We start from the raw sequence: 14,339 nt of genomic DNA on the forward strand, positions 1-14,339 counted from the left end.
GCTTGAAAGCAGAAGTTGCGTAGACTGTCAATGGAGGGACAGAAAGCTCTCAGATTTCATTAAAAGATCTTCAATTTGTCTTCCGAAAATGTTCATTTTTTGGTGAACTAAACCTTGAAATGGGTTTATATTTTTACGGTCCTTGCTGCCCTTGATGTCACAGCTCAAGAAAGTCACCATATTGATGATTTTGGGACCATGCTCATTCTTGTGATGGCATCAACCAATCAGAGTAGCATGACAGGAAGTAATTTAAATGTAAAAAAGTGAAGTAAAAATGTGATTAGCATGTGACATTTATAAGTGATTGGCAAAAAAAAAGAAGTTGCCAGAATTGAGTGCCTATGAGCAAATATGGCAGACAGCCAAGGAACTGCCATTGAGATGAATGGGAATGCCAACGGATAGCTTTCTCTAAGTATTATAGACCTCCTTGGTGATGTCAGCCGAAAAGTAAAGTCATTTGAAAAACAAAGCAAGTTATTATATTTTGATGAAATGTTAAGAAGACAGATATTGTTTTCTTTGGAATAATATGCACCGATGATTTGCTCACAATAAGACCAGGGGGCAGGAATTTATATTAAGAAAGGAAATGGAGACCAGTTTGATTCACGTTGATTCAAAGAGATGCTTGATGATGAAATATAAATATCAAAACATTATCACATTCGTCTTGATAGCATGAACATTTCAGCTGTGTACTTTATGTTTGATCTCTGCATTCACATGTGATTTTCACTCTCTTCAAACCCTAATGCTGCGTGAGTGTCAAGTATACTGTCAACACTGTGTCATTTGTGGATGGGATACACTGGCCCTGCACGCTTTAATTGGTGTCACATATTAACAACAGAGAACTCTAAACGGGTTTCAGATATCAAGAACTCTAGTTCAACACAATTACCATGGTTAATGGGATCATAAGGGTAGGCCGACTTGTTCAGGTAAGACAGACAAACAGTTGAGTAGCCGTTCAGAAAAATGTAATTGCGAATATCAGCATGGCTGTGATTACCTACCTCGAGGCCAGGGCCGAAACCCAGCCATATTTACCCAGGTAAATAGCTTTATTTTTTTTGTTGCTCTTGTGATATTTCTTTTACAATCATAGAATTTAATACAATTTCACACACAGAATGTCTAGATTTTTTCACCATCAAAAATGGATAGTTTGAGTATTGCAAATTATTGCAATATTTCCACAGGCACGGCATGTTTATTTATATAGCACATTTTATACACAGTTTTTAGGAATACAGAAATAATAGTAAAAAGGAAAAACGTTTATTTATTTTATGTTAGAAGCAGGCACATTTACACTTCTACAAAAAATAGTGACTTTTAGCTGGCCGTTTAGGTTTAACAAACAGTGATGTTCATGGTTTGTGAAGCTGTGCATATTTTTTTATTCAATCTCCCTTGTGTTTTTAAATACTATTCCGTTTTTTCTTCCTTCCAACTCTTTTTGTCATATTTTTGATTTTTTTTTTATAGAGTAATTTTTCATGAACATCTGCTGGTGCTGATTCATGTCTCCCTTCAGAGCCTAGATTGGAAGAAGAACACATGCATCAAAAACACCCAAACACAACAATAAACTTCACAGGATTAGGGGAAAAACATAACCTGTAGTCAAACACACCAATGACCTTCAAATAATGACACAATATGTGTGAGAAAGAATGATAAACTGTGGTGAGAGAGAGAGAGAGAGAGAGAGAGAGAGAGAGAGAGAGAGAGAGAGAGAGATATCGCTTGTTTATTCATTTGCGATAATTATCGCATGCAATCAGGCAGAAATAAATCTTTCCCCTCATAAACGCTGCCAACTGTATACTGTAACTAGAGAAAATCTGTTAATTGAAAGAAATTCAGATGTTCATCCAAACACCGCACCAACAGATTAACAGATTATTAATATAAACAATATAGGGAAAAGAGTGTGTTTTTTAAATAAATCACGTACAGCAGTTATTGCCATGATAGAGGGGACCACATTTCAATTACGCTAAATTCAACTTTAAAATATATAATATTATTGTCATAGCCTAGCTAATTGTTTTACATGCAATAACACAGGCTACACAAGTACACAAACAAAACAGTGACAGATAAATAATAGGAATACAATAGAAATATAGTGATATTAGGCTTGTATAACAAATAAAAGCGAAATAAAATAAATAGCCTAGACTTATTTGAGTCTATGAAAATATATTAAATGACATTTCATAGACATAGCCTAGCTCTCATACATTTAACCGAAATCGACAGATGACAGGGACAATAACATGAAATCAGATTCGAATTATATGATTCTGTGCTTTAAAATAAGAATCATACTCGCAAGCACATGTAAACTGAAATGTACACTGATTCCATCGCACAGTGCGCGCACCCGAGTACGTGCGCACTCCCGTCCTCCGTCATTCATTTAACCCGGACGTGAAGCCGCTCCATAGAAAAATATCCGATACGGCAAAACAGCTTACCTTCATAAAAAGGTAAGTTTATAAACCCAAACACAACACACCAGGGGATGTCATATATTTCTGTTTTACCTCTTGATTGGCTTTGTAAGAGTGAGAACAGCGCGTTTAGAGGATATGTGTCGGTAGTATTTGAGCTTGTTTCTGGCTGCTGTTGCAGTGCTAACTAGCTTAGCCCCTTGTTGCGCTTGCCAGCCTTATTACTTTATGACTCTTATATAATACAAAAACAGCTATTTATCCTGGTTTTAGCAGCACATGTTTGTGTCTTAATAGTTAAATATTTTAACCTACGAACGACTGAGGGTTTGTAGTCAAATTAGTGATTCTTTTGACAACTGTCAAGTTGATGAGCAGACTGGCTCTAACACCTGCTTCAGGTTGTTGTGTTTATGTTTAATAAATATATTTTGCACGGCCATTTGTGATGTCATACGCACAGTATGGCTTTGAAAGATGTGTTTTGGGTTATGGTGCCCTGTTAGATTCAATGCAGTACTTGAGTATTGTTGTTAATGCTTGCAAGTTGTTTTTGGGCAAAGGCCTGGGTATCAGTGACACATGCATTGCTAAATACTGATCCCGCATTGAGTGTGAATGGAAGGATCTTGCCGCGCATGCGCCTTCGTCACCTCCCGCATCCTGCCAGATAGTGGGAAGTTGTTGTGCGCACGCGCAGTGTGGCGATGCAGGGGCGCTCTTTGCCAGAAACTGAGCCGCTATCATGATCGCGTTCACGCAGACGTGTTGAATGGGTTGCTGCATTGCAGGAATTAGGCACAGCTGACATGTTGGTCTGTCTGTGGCGGCTGTGAAGCGGAACGGTGGCTGTGTGGTGTTTTCAGATCAGCTCTGGGCCCCAGCTGGGCATTTATTGGGGAAAAATGTTGAGTTTGTAGGAACAGACTTCACTTTGACACATCAGAGCTGGAGAATCCCCAGTGTTTTACACACACCCGTGTCACATCTCATGTGACTGACCATATGTGTCCACTGGCATGGAAGAAATCTGCTCAATACCATCCAAAACGCCTGCTCTGCCACTTAGCAAATGCAGCACAGGTGGTTGTTGAATCTAATTGCTTTTAGTGTATACAGAAATTGTGTTAATTTGATATTTAATAATTTAAATTTATATTTAATGGAAACATACACTGCGGGTCAAAGGTTTTCGGTCGGTATAAGATTTTTTTCATGTTTTTAGAAGCCGTCTCTTATGCTGCATTTATTTTATATATAGAAAAAAACTGTAATATTGTAAAATATTATTAATGTAAAGTTTTCTATTTGAATATATTTTATAATGTAATTTATTCCTGTGATGCAAAGCTGAATTTTCAGCATCATTACTCCAGTCTTCAGTGTCACATGAATCATGATCCTTCAGAAATCATTCTAAAATGAGGATTTGATGCTCAAGAAACATTTATGATTATTATCAATGTTGAAAATGGTTGTGTAAAACTTTTTTTTTCATGATTCTTTGATGAATAGAAAGTTAAAAAGAATAGCATTTTTCTGAAATAGAAAGCTTTTGCAACCTTGTACTACCATTCAAAAGTTTTGGGTCAATAAGAATTGGGTCAATAAATTTTTTTTGGGAAAGAACTTAAAGAAATTAATACATTTATTCAGCAAGAATGCATTAAATTGATAAAAAGTGACAGTTAAGACATTTATAATGTTACAAAAGATTCTATTTCAATTTATGCTGCGCATCAGTTACAGGCTTTGTATTGTGACTATGTTTGACTGTATGGTCCCTGTTAAATAAAAAAAAAATTAAAAAAAATGAACAATTTCAATGAGATCAAACGTGTTTGCCACGAGTGGTTGCTGGGGTGTTGTGTAGTGATGCATATGACCGCGTTGGGTGAAGCCATAGATATATCTATGGGCTGAAGTGGTCATAGCCGTGTTTTATCGTGAATAAAACACTTGACCAATCAGAATCAAGGATTGGAACTAACCGTTTTATAATGAGCAGCAAATCATCATATTAGAATGATTTCTGAAGGATCATGTGACACTGGAGTAATGATGCTGAAGATTTGCATCACAGGAATAAATTATTTTACATATATTACAGTAGAAAACAGTTATATTATTTTAAATTGTAATAGCATATTAGCATATAATATTAGCTTATTTTTTCTTTCAAAAAGATTTGAAGATCTTACTGAACCCAACCTTTCGAACGTTATTTATTTTGAATAGTAATATGTAACAATGTGATTTTAAGCACTGATCTACTAGAAATTCCAGCATTGGTAATAGATGTCATGGATGTCATGACATTTACTTTTCATTTGCATAAAGTTCAGCACTCGTTTTGATTCTTGCTCTGTTGTCAATCCCACAATCCAGTGCAAACCTGCCATTCATCTCCTGTAGAGAAGGGATGCCCTCTCACTTTGTATTAATGGCCTCATATACAGTTACAGAGAGCAATTCTTGAGTGTGTTGTTGGAGAGAGATGGAGACACAAATTGGGCGTGAAATGCTCAGCTAATGCAGTTCTGGATATACATGTTTTTCTAATCTGTATGATGCCCAGTTCTTAACCCAGCGATAAAATAATGATGAAAGTGAAATAGTGAAACTCATGAGTATACTGCTCTTTTTCAACATGTCAAACTTCTCCCATCTGTTGTAGCACACACTTTCTGTATTTCCATATTTATTCTGCCATTTTAGCATGCATCCTGAAATCAGTCTGACCCACTTCCCACTGTTTAAGAATTTTAAAGAGCTGTAGTCTGTCTATTCTAGTCTATGATATTAATGTGAGTTCTGCATTGTATTTCTTATACAGCAGCAGCACAATGGACTTCTGTTTGCATCTTTAAATCTATTTTAAACAATTCTGCAGATTTTGTCCCTAAAAAATGGATATTCATTTTAGTGTTCCCATGGCATTTAAACAGCATTTGCTATTCGATTTTGTTTCTTGATAATCATCTCAAGTCACTCTGAATCGTTACATGCAAATTTTGTTTGCACTAATAACAGTCTTAAATCAGTGCTGTTATGGATTATGATGAATCTGACAGGGGTCTCTCAGCAGGTGTGTCAGAAATGACAGATTCTTTGCCCTAACCATCTGCTGTGTAAATGGTGGGTCTCTGAATAAACTCTTGTATTAGGCGCTGATTAAAGTCCAGTGTAAATGCTTTCTTTCATTGCGGAGAGATTTACTACCGCAACTCCGGCTTGGCAGTTTCCGCTATTCCAAAATAAAGTAATCCATCAATTAGTCAGCAGCTCCATCAAAGCCAAGATATTACGCACCAAATTGCCTCGAATGATGAACAGTTGTAATTTATGAACAAACCCGAGACCAGGCGGCAGACTGCGAAAGAGAGAGATTGCTGTGCTGAAATATTCAGATTGTTATTATAATTTTTTTTTAAATAATCAGTAATGTTAACAGAAGTAAATGGCTTGCTTGTGTGTAATAAACATGGATCATTATTTCTTTAATAAGTCCCTGATAAAGTGTTTGTTTAATATTTATCCAGTGAACAACCACATATTTACAATGTCTGAATCATATGCTATAAAGACAGCTGGTGCCTTTAAAAGAGGAACTAAAACAAGTAACAAACTGACAATCTTAACTTGGCAGAACAGTATGTGTACTGCAGGTGGAGCTGCTTTTAATGGTAAGGCATCAGTTTTTGACTTTCTGTATTTCTTGATAAATATTTCATTATATTATTGTAGTTGGTTGTAGGGCTAGGTATTGACAAATTTCACGATTCGATTTATTCACAAGCTAGTGGTTCAGTGCCTATAGCTATTCAGTTCAATTCGATATTGATTAATTGAGATGAATAAAAAAAAATCTCTCAACTAATGCTGTAAAATATACAGGGGTATTTATTATATGATATTTGTATTTTTGTAATTGAATATTTGCCATGAAAATAGCCTTAGATGCTGACATGGCATTAAATAAAACTATCTATCTAAAATATACAGGGAACCGCATATGATACATTAATATTAAAGATTAAAATGAACTCATAAGTATAGGGTGCTTCCATTTAAATTAGGCCTACAAATAAGGAAGTTTTTATATTAATAACGTAATAATACAAATTTCCAACATAATGTTGCAAAACAATTTTATCAGAATAATTTGTGTTAAGGATGCTAAGCAATTTCTCATAGGTTTTTTTTTTTCTTTGTGTTTTAAATAATGACCACTAGGAGGTGCTCAAGGCATGTTTTCCTTGATTGGTTTTCCTTGAAGAGTTGTACGTTGTTGCAAGCCGAAAATAAAAGTGATGCACGTTCGGTTTGTTTTACTGCAAAATGACTGTTCCGTGTCTTTATTGAAATAAACTCATTAATGATTTCTCTCTCATCCACCCGTGACCCACCCGCAATGAATTGGAATGTTATTTTTTAAACACAGGGAGAGTGCTAAGCACAAGAAATGCTGGGACAAGTATGTGGCAAAGAATTCAGAGCCCTGCTAATTGTTTGAATGTGAATATTAACAAATATATATATTTTTTCTCAGGTATTATAGACCTCATTGAGTAACATTGTTCTCATTTAATAGTGGCAGGGGGTTATGGGCATGCCTTGACATTAACGTTTTTGCTCACCACCAGCCACTATGGCTAGTGGTTTTCCAAAGTTACTAGCCATTCAGCATTTTCACTGGCCACAATTCTGACATCGATACCATGGGGGAAAAAACAGCCTTATAGATATCTTTAATATTATCTCATAAATTGGCAGCAGGTATATTGGGTTGCTGTCACTTTAAAGGGATACTCCACTTTTTTTGGAAATAGGCTCATTTTACAACTCCCCCAGAGTTAAACTGTTCAGTTCTACCGTTTTTGAATCCATTCAGCCGATCTCCGGTTCTGGCGGTACCACTTTTAGCATAGCTTAGCATACATCATTGGAGTGGACAAGACCATTAGCATTTCTAAAAAAAAAATGACCAAAGAGTTTTGATATTTTTCCTATTTAAAACTTGACTCTTCTGTAGTTACATCGTGCACTAAGACCGACGGAAAATGTAATGTTGCGATTTTCTAGGCTGATATGGCTAGGAACTATACTCTCATTCCTGCGTAATAATCAAGAAACTTTACTGCCGTACCATGAGTGCAGCAGGCGTAATGATATGACGCAGCGCCTGAAAATAGGCCACCTTCCGTCAACACAATGGAACTATTTTCAGGCGCTGCGTCATATCATAAAACTCAACAGTTTAACTCTGGGGGAGTTGTAAAATGAGCCTATTTCCAAAAAAAGTGGAGTATCCCTTTAAGACCTGACGCACAGACCTATTATACTGTTACACATGTGTTTTCTTTCTAAACTGTTTACGTTCACTTAAAACAAACTGACTGTGTTTACATGAATACTCGCCATACTCTTTACATTTTGTGTGTATTTGACTGTAAGTGCAATAAGCAGCAAAAAAGAACTCCATTTAGTATTGAGACAAGGCTTTATGTGCACGCACTTTGTGAGCACAAAATCTGCGGGAATAAGTAAAGTTATGCGCAATACGCACAATTCCAAGCCAAAATTCATTCATCCAGGGCAAATAAAATACTTGTGAGTGAGGGGAGGCGGGTTTGTGTGTCAACTCGCTTTCGGAGAGATGAGAGTGCTAGAAAGCGCAGCTGGTATTGTGTGTCTGTTCTGTGGAAAATTTGTATTGAAAGCGTTTCAGATATTTCAGTATCGAGTCGAGATGCATCAAGTCGATATTTTTGACATTACATTTGCACTTAGTTTATTATTTATTATTTACCGTCATTACTGTAGCTAACAGTTTACTGATCATTCTCTCTCTCTCTCTCTCTCTCTCTCTCTCTCTCTCTCTCTCTCTCTCTCTCTCTCTCTCTCTCTCTCTCTCTCTCTCTCTCTCTCTCTCTCTCTCTCTCTCTCTCTCTCTCTCTCTCTCTCTCTCTCTCTCTCTCTCTCTCTCTCTCTCTCTCTCTCTCTCTCTCTCTCTCGTATTTCAGCTGAAGTGGATCTGAAGTTTAATTAAGCTTGGTTTTATTCTGTGTGTGTTATTTTCGAGGTTGACATAAGATGGCACATTGTGAGATTTGACAATGAATGAATGGTTTATGAAGAGAAGGACTGGTTTGAGGGTGCGCACAATGAAGATGGGAGTGAACAAGGTGTCCGGCTCCATAGGATCAATAATTGATCGACTGTAAGTGAGAATAGACTTATTTTTCACATAGACAGTTGCACTGAGAACACGTAGTGGTGATTGAGTTCATTTACATGAGAGGATGGAAATTGAAATATGGATTGAGGTTGCAAATGCTTGTGTGAGCTTCCATATTAGGGCTCAAATATTTTCCTGCTCCTCATCTATGCGCGTGAGCTGTGTCTGTGCACACATCAGTGTATGCTGTGTGTGCATGTGTGTCCGGTTATATTTAGATGTAAGGAGTCACCAAAAGGTAGGCCCTATGACTGGATCTGATTATGTGTCTGTGTAATTGGACTTATTGTGCCAGTATTTGAATTTAAATCTCAGTAATGAATATTTCCATCTTTCTTATAGAGACAAGCTAGAATAGTTTCTCCCTCTCTCCCACGCTTTCCTTGTCTTCTGAATTCTTGTTTCCCTCATTAGTATTCATGTAGACCTAATACACTGAACACATAAACAGATTGGACTGTAGTTTACATCTATCTTTTTTAATCTCTGAAGTTCAATTACAACCGTAGTCAAGCTTACTTGCACTGAAAGTGTGATGTATTTTTTTGTTGCTTTTTTCACCCTATCTGTGACCCTTAGAATTAAAGTTAAAAATAAGGTTTTTGCTACTGTATCTTAAGGTCATTTATATGCAAATGACCTCTCTTATGGTTGTTTAAGCCCATTCTGTGTAGTTCAGACTTTTGTTCAGGACAGGATGCGTAATACTGAATGGACTAGGGATTTATTTATTCATTTAGTAATATGAGGCCTCCACATTATTTCTAGTTGACACCTGTTGTTAAAAAAAGTCAAACAAAATGTTTATTTGGCTTGTAAGTCCCCCTCCATGGCCCACAGACATTGTTTCCTCATTCTTTGTTATATCTGGGATAAGTTCCATCCCATATCAAACACACCCAGGGCCGGAGTATAGGGCTCATTGTCAGCCTGGGGTTTTATTGCCCAACACCCCCTTCTCTTTTGATTTTACTCCTGTTTTAACAGGAATATACTGTTAAATAACAAATTACATACTAAACTTTTTAAGCAAACATTCTGCAATCAAACCAATAAATAGGCACAGCTGAAAAATATTGCACATACAAACTAAAAAGCCAAATAAATTAAAATGAATTAATATTATACAGGAGTATATGGATTATTTGGAAGGGAGGATTTACTGCCTCACAAATTTGTTCACTCATTTACTGACATTTACTAAAAACATTGACAATTTTACAACTATTATCTGTTCTGGTAGATAGGCCTATGCGGATTCACTCTTTGGCCCTGTTTACACCTCGTATTAAGATGCGTTTTGGTCGATGGGATCACAAGTAGATGAGGGAGACACATTCCTGTTACACCTGGTGTTTTAATAAAACAAATTTGGTCTCGGTTTAGGTGGTCTCTTGACCGCAACACTATACGGCTAATTTCGGTTTATTTGTGACACGCTCCAGTTCTTCTTGCATTTGAAGACGGTGCAACTTTCTGCTCTTAAGTTTATTCTGTGCACTGTCAAATACTTCATCAGATTTGTTGCGTTGCCGGTCTTGGCAGTAATTATCTTGTCGCAAATATTGCATCGCGGGCTGTTGGCATCGACCCTGGTGAAATGTAGCCACACTTAGTTTTGATCTTTTCCACATCTTTTACATCTATGGGGGTTGGGACGCTTACACACTACAGCCTCACGTGAGCCACGTCTCTGGGTGTAACCGGCGTAAACTAGTGTTTTTCCTTGATGCCTCGCCACAGCCAATCATGCTGCATGCTTATTAGCTCACTGACTTGGACGAGATTAACCCCTTAGGTATCGAAAATTGGTACAGAACGACAAAAGATTTTTTGATACTCGTGGTATCGAGGCAATTTGGTTGTGCCTAAAAAGTATCTAACTCGATACGGAGCCCTACACCATATAATATTTATAATTTTCGAAGAGCTGTGCATTGGCAAATGTGGGGAGCACCACTTGCACACCGTCTTTGTCGCTTGAACCGCCTGCAATTTGCCGCTTTCAGTGTGTCTCTCATTGAAAATGAACTACAGATTTATGCTTTCCACCTCCCATGTGAAACTACTTTTTATGTCGAAGTGGTACAACCGCCACAATTTATGAGCGGCGCACCGGGAATTCTCAGGTTCTGCCGATGGCCACTTCTGGCCTGAACACGTAACTCTTCAGGATTGCTGGAAAATTAAAAGCAGGTGTGTTTGATTAGCGGTGGAACTAAACTCTGCAGGACTGTGGCCCTCCAGGACCGAAGTTTCCCATGTATGATGAGTAGATGAACTTTCAAAAAGTGGCTCAGTTGATCTGATTTATTTCCACAGATGAAGGAAATATTCTTCATCTGTGAAATATAATATGTTTCTCATGTCCTTTTAAACATTTATTTAGTATTTCAAAAGCTTGTACCTTCTGTTTTCTGTGTGTGAGAAGAGATGATGGTATAAATTAGAATTGGATGTTTATTTTTTTATTAACAGTTTAGAACAGTCACATGATATCGATACAGGTTAGTGTAACTGAAAGGTGAAGGCAGGGTGCAGCTCAGAGAAATTGATAGTTCAGACTTTTGGCCTTTTAGTTTTGGCAAGGCCATTGTGAGGGACAGAAAAGGAGCGTGCCAGAGGGGAAGCAGGTGGGAGTATGAATTGGCTGTTGGACTGTTTGATAGTCAAGCAACTATTGATTGAGATTCTAGCTCACTAATAGCCACTAATGGTCTCGCATACATGCAAATAAAGATGAAAAACCGCACGCTCTAGTTATATCTCATATATTTATTAATACCATGTCCACACAGACGCGTTTCAGCCTAAGTCATTATCAGTGTGTACATGCAGACACTCATTTATCAGAGAGTTGTACAAGACATTTAAAGCTATGTCCAAAAAGAGAGTTGCCTCACTGTCCAGACAGTCATTCACTACGTTTACATGGACAGCAGTTATATAATTATTGACCTTATTCTGAATAAAATAATATTCTGATTAAGGTGTTTAAGTTGCTTTAAGAATATGCCTTTCATGTTCCCGTTTTGCATGTTATAGAACATAGATCGATTTATGGCACACGCCATTACGTCATCACCATACCACTCCGTCCGACGTTCCCTCCTTATCAACATACAGTTCGTCTTCGTCATGGTACCATGCAGTTCAAGTGCAGTTAATTGTTTGTCATGCTAAACGTGCAAATAGACAAGGGCGGATACAAATTCTGAAGCCATGCTCTCCTTTGTTTGCCGTCAAACGGTTGACCACTGCCATGTGTGTGTGTCCTGTCGCAAATTTTGCGAAAACTCACACACGACTGTCACTTTACGTTCGAAAATCGATTGCACAATCGATCGGACCGGCCAACACAAGTTTCGAAAACGAAAATTGGGAATCGATTTTAACAGCCTTTTTTTATACCAAAAATGTGTTTTAGGTGGACAGATCAATACAGTACACAGAACATGTAGGATGTTGGAAAATAACAATATCTTTTCTGTTAACCAAATACTTTTTAATATTCGCTATTACTTCAATGCAAGTGATCAAGCGCGCTGTTATTTGTTGCTTAGTGACGTGTGTGTGTGTGTGTTCAATTAAGCCAGAAATGATTTGGCTTACACGAACTTCCCCAGCAAAGTGAGTAAACATAGAAACATGCCAAATTGGCTAGTGACTTGACAGCGTTACCCGCCAAAGTTCATTTTTACCCGCATTTGGCGGGTTGGAGGGTGTTAATTTCAATCCCTGAATGTTCCACTACTGTTTGTCATTGTGCACGAAACTTCACGCCAAGAAATCATCAGAAATATTGTTGACTTGTGCGCGTCTCAAGCACCCTCTTTACGTTCGTCCTAATACCTGTATGTTGGCCGTGGATTTGCCTATATTTGGTGTTGAAAATGGAAACGTCTTTAGACATGGAAAATCGATTTTTACAATCAATTCAATGAACACTTATGTCTCAAATCGAACAGGATTTGTTCACAAAAGTGACAGTAGTCTCATGTCTTAATTCGATTTGTTTACTTCGAGTATGACTTTAGCTGGATTAAGGTAATCACAAATCTGCTTACATGGTGGTTTCTTAATCAGAGTATTGTCTGATTCAGCTTAATATCGGATTACTGTTGTCCATGTAAACGAAACGTACTGACTGACTACCTGGGCAGCATTTATGAATGAAGGCACCAGACTGCTTTCCAAGGCACCATAGTGTCACAAAAAAAGAAAATTGATGCTCATAAATTAATTTACTACTTTAAACCGTGCCATCAGACACCATTTTTAATTTTTTTTTTCTTTTTCTTTTTTTCTTCAGTGAACAGCTGACCCACACACACAGGATATCATACGTGTGTGCTGTATTAACAAATCATCCAAATGGAGGCATTTTAGTAGACAGTATGGATTCAGACATGCCTTATATCATGCTCAATATATTCTGCAGGTTTCAAACACAGAGTACTATAGTATATTTCAGTCAGCAGAGCAAGGTGAGGTAAGAAAAGAAAGCATTGTTTGCAGTAGTAGAATGTTTTGGGGCAGAAAAAGGTGTCTCTCTCTCTGTCTCTCTCTGTCTGTCTATAGCCCCTTTCACACAGCGCTTTGAACCCGGCAAATTGCCGGCAAATTGCCAGAGTGCCTTCTGTGTGAACACAAACACGACCCGGGACTGATGCCGGGATCGATGCCGGGTTGGGGACCTAGTAATATTGCCGTGTTCAGACCCGGAACGCGCGCTGTGTGAACAAAAGCCGTAACCAATGCCGTGTCGTAATGATGACGCTGAAGTGAAGTGAAAGCAGGCTAGTGAAACGGTACGTAATGCGCTAGTTTATGATCGAATCAGAGAAAAAAATGCACAAGCGTGGTTTCTCCAGAGAGAAATCGCAGCTCATAAGCAAACTATACACGTTGCTGAGACATTACATGTCACATCGATGTCACGTGTCTTTCCGGAACATACACGGGTTGTGTGTGAACGCGCTCTCTGATTCCGGCAAATCACTGGCAGTGTGAATGAAGCAAAATCAAACGAACCCGGGTCAAATCCCGGGTCGCTTTATCCGTGTATTTTCCGGAATCTCTGTGTGAAAGGGGCTTCAGTCTGTCTCTCCCCCCCCCCTCCACCCTCTCTCTCCAATCTGGTTTGTTTCCTCACTTTGTGTGGTAATGAGTTTAATGAATATTCATGAGGCTGATCAGGATTCCTGTGAAACTCTGACACCTGTGAAGGTGCTGACAGCAGCAGAATAATGTTATTTTATATAAAAGCTCAAATGCATCAATGACCTGCAATTTGACAAGCATTTGTGTCCTGCGTAGATCAATATATAGCTGCGTTTCCACCGAAATTACCCGGAAGAATTTGTGAAGATTAGGCAAATAGTCCGGTGATGTAGGAATGTGCGCGACTTTAAGGACTGTTCACACCGACGTTTAACGCCTCGTGACTAAACAAAGGGCGCCAATGTGAGTGTGCACACCGACGCGAAAAACGCCACGTGTAAAAGCGTCATTTTTTTAAAAACGCCTCGGGATCGTTCCTTTGGTTTGACGCGCCGCGTCAAAAACTATCCGACCAATGAGATTGGCGCTTTTGCTCACGTGTCTGGAGCTTCTGAAGTTACAGT

At 38.1% G+C, this 14,339-nt stretch overlaps 1 protein-coding gene across 1 annotated transcript in view; it reads left to right on the plus strand.

Moving 5' to 3' along the window:
* Window positions 1–2,395: 2,395 nt before the first annotated feature.
* spop (speckle type BTB/POZ protein) overlaps window positions 2,396–14,339 on the plus strand; it is a 97,081-nt gene continuing 85,137 nt past the window's right edge. The window contains exon 1 of the mRNA XM_056239777.1: window positions 2,396–2,507. The gene's annotated coding sequence lies outside the window, so the exon portion shown is untranslated. The remainder of the gene's footprint in view (window positions 2,508–14,339) is intronic.

This window comes from Rhinichthys klamathensis, unplaced genomic scaffold, assembly GCF_029890125.1.
Source record: "Rhinichthys klamathensis goyatoka isolate OS25496 unplaced genomic scaffold, OSU_Roscu_1.1 h1tg000571l_1, whole genome shotgun sequence".
In the NCBI taxonomy this organism is placed as follows: domain Eukaryota; kingdom Metazoa; phylum Chordata; class Actinopteri; order Cypriniformes; family Leuciscidae; genus Rhinichthys; species Rhinichthys klamathensis.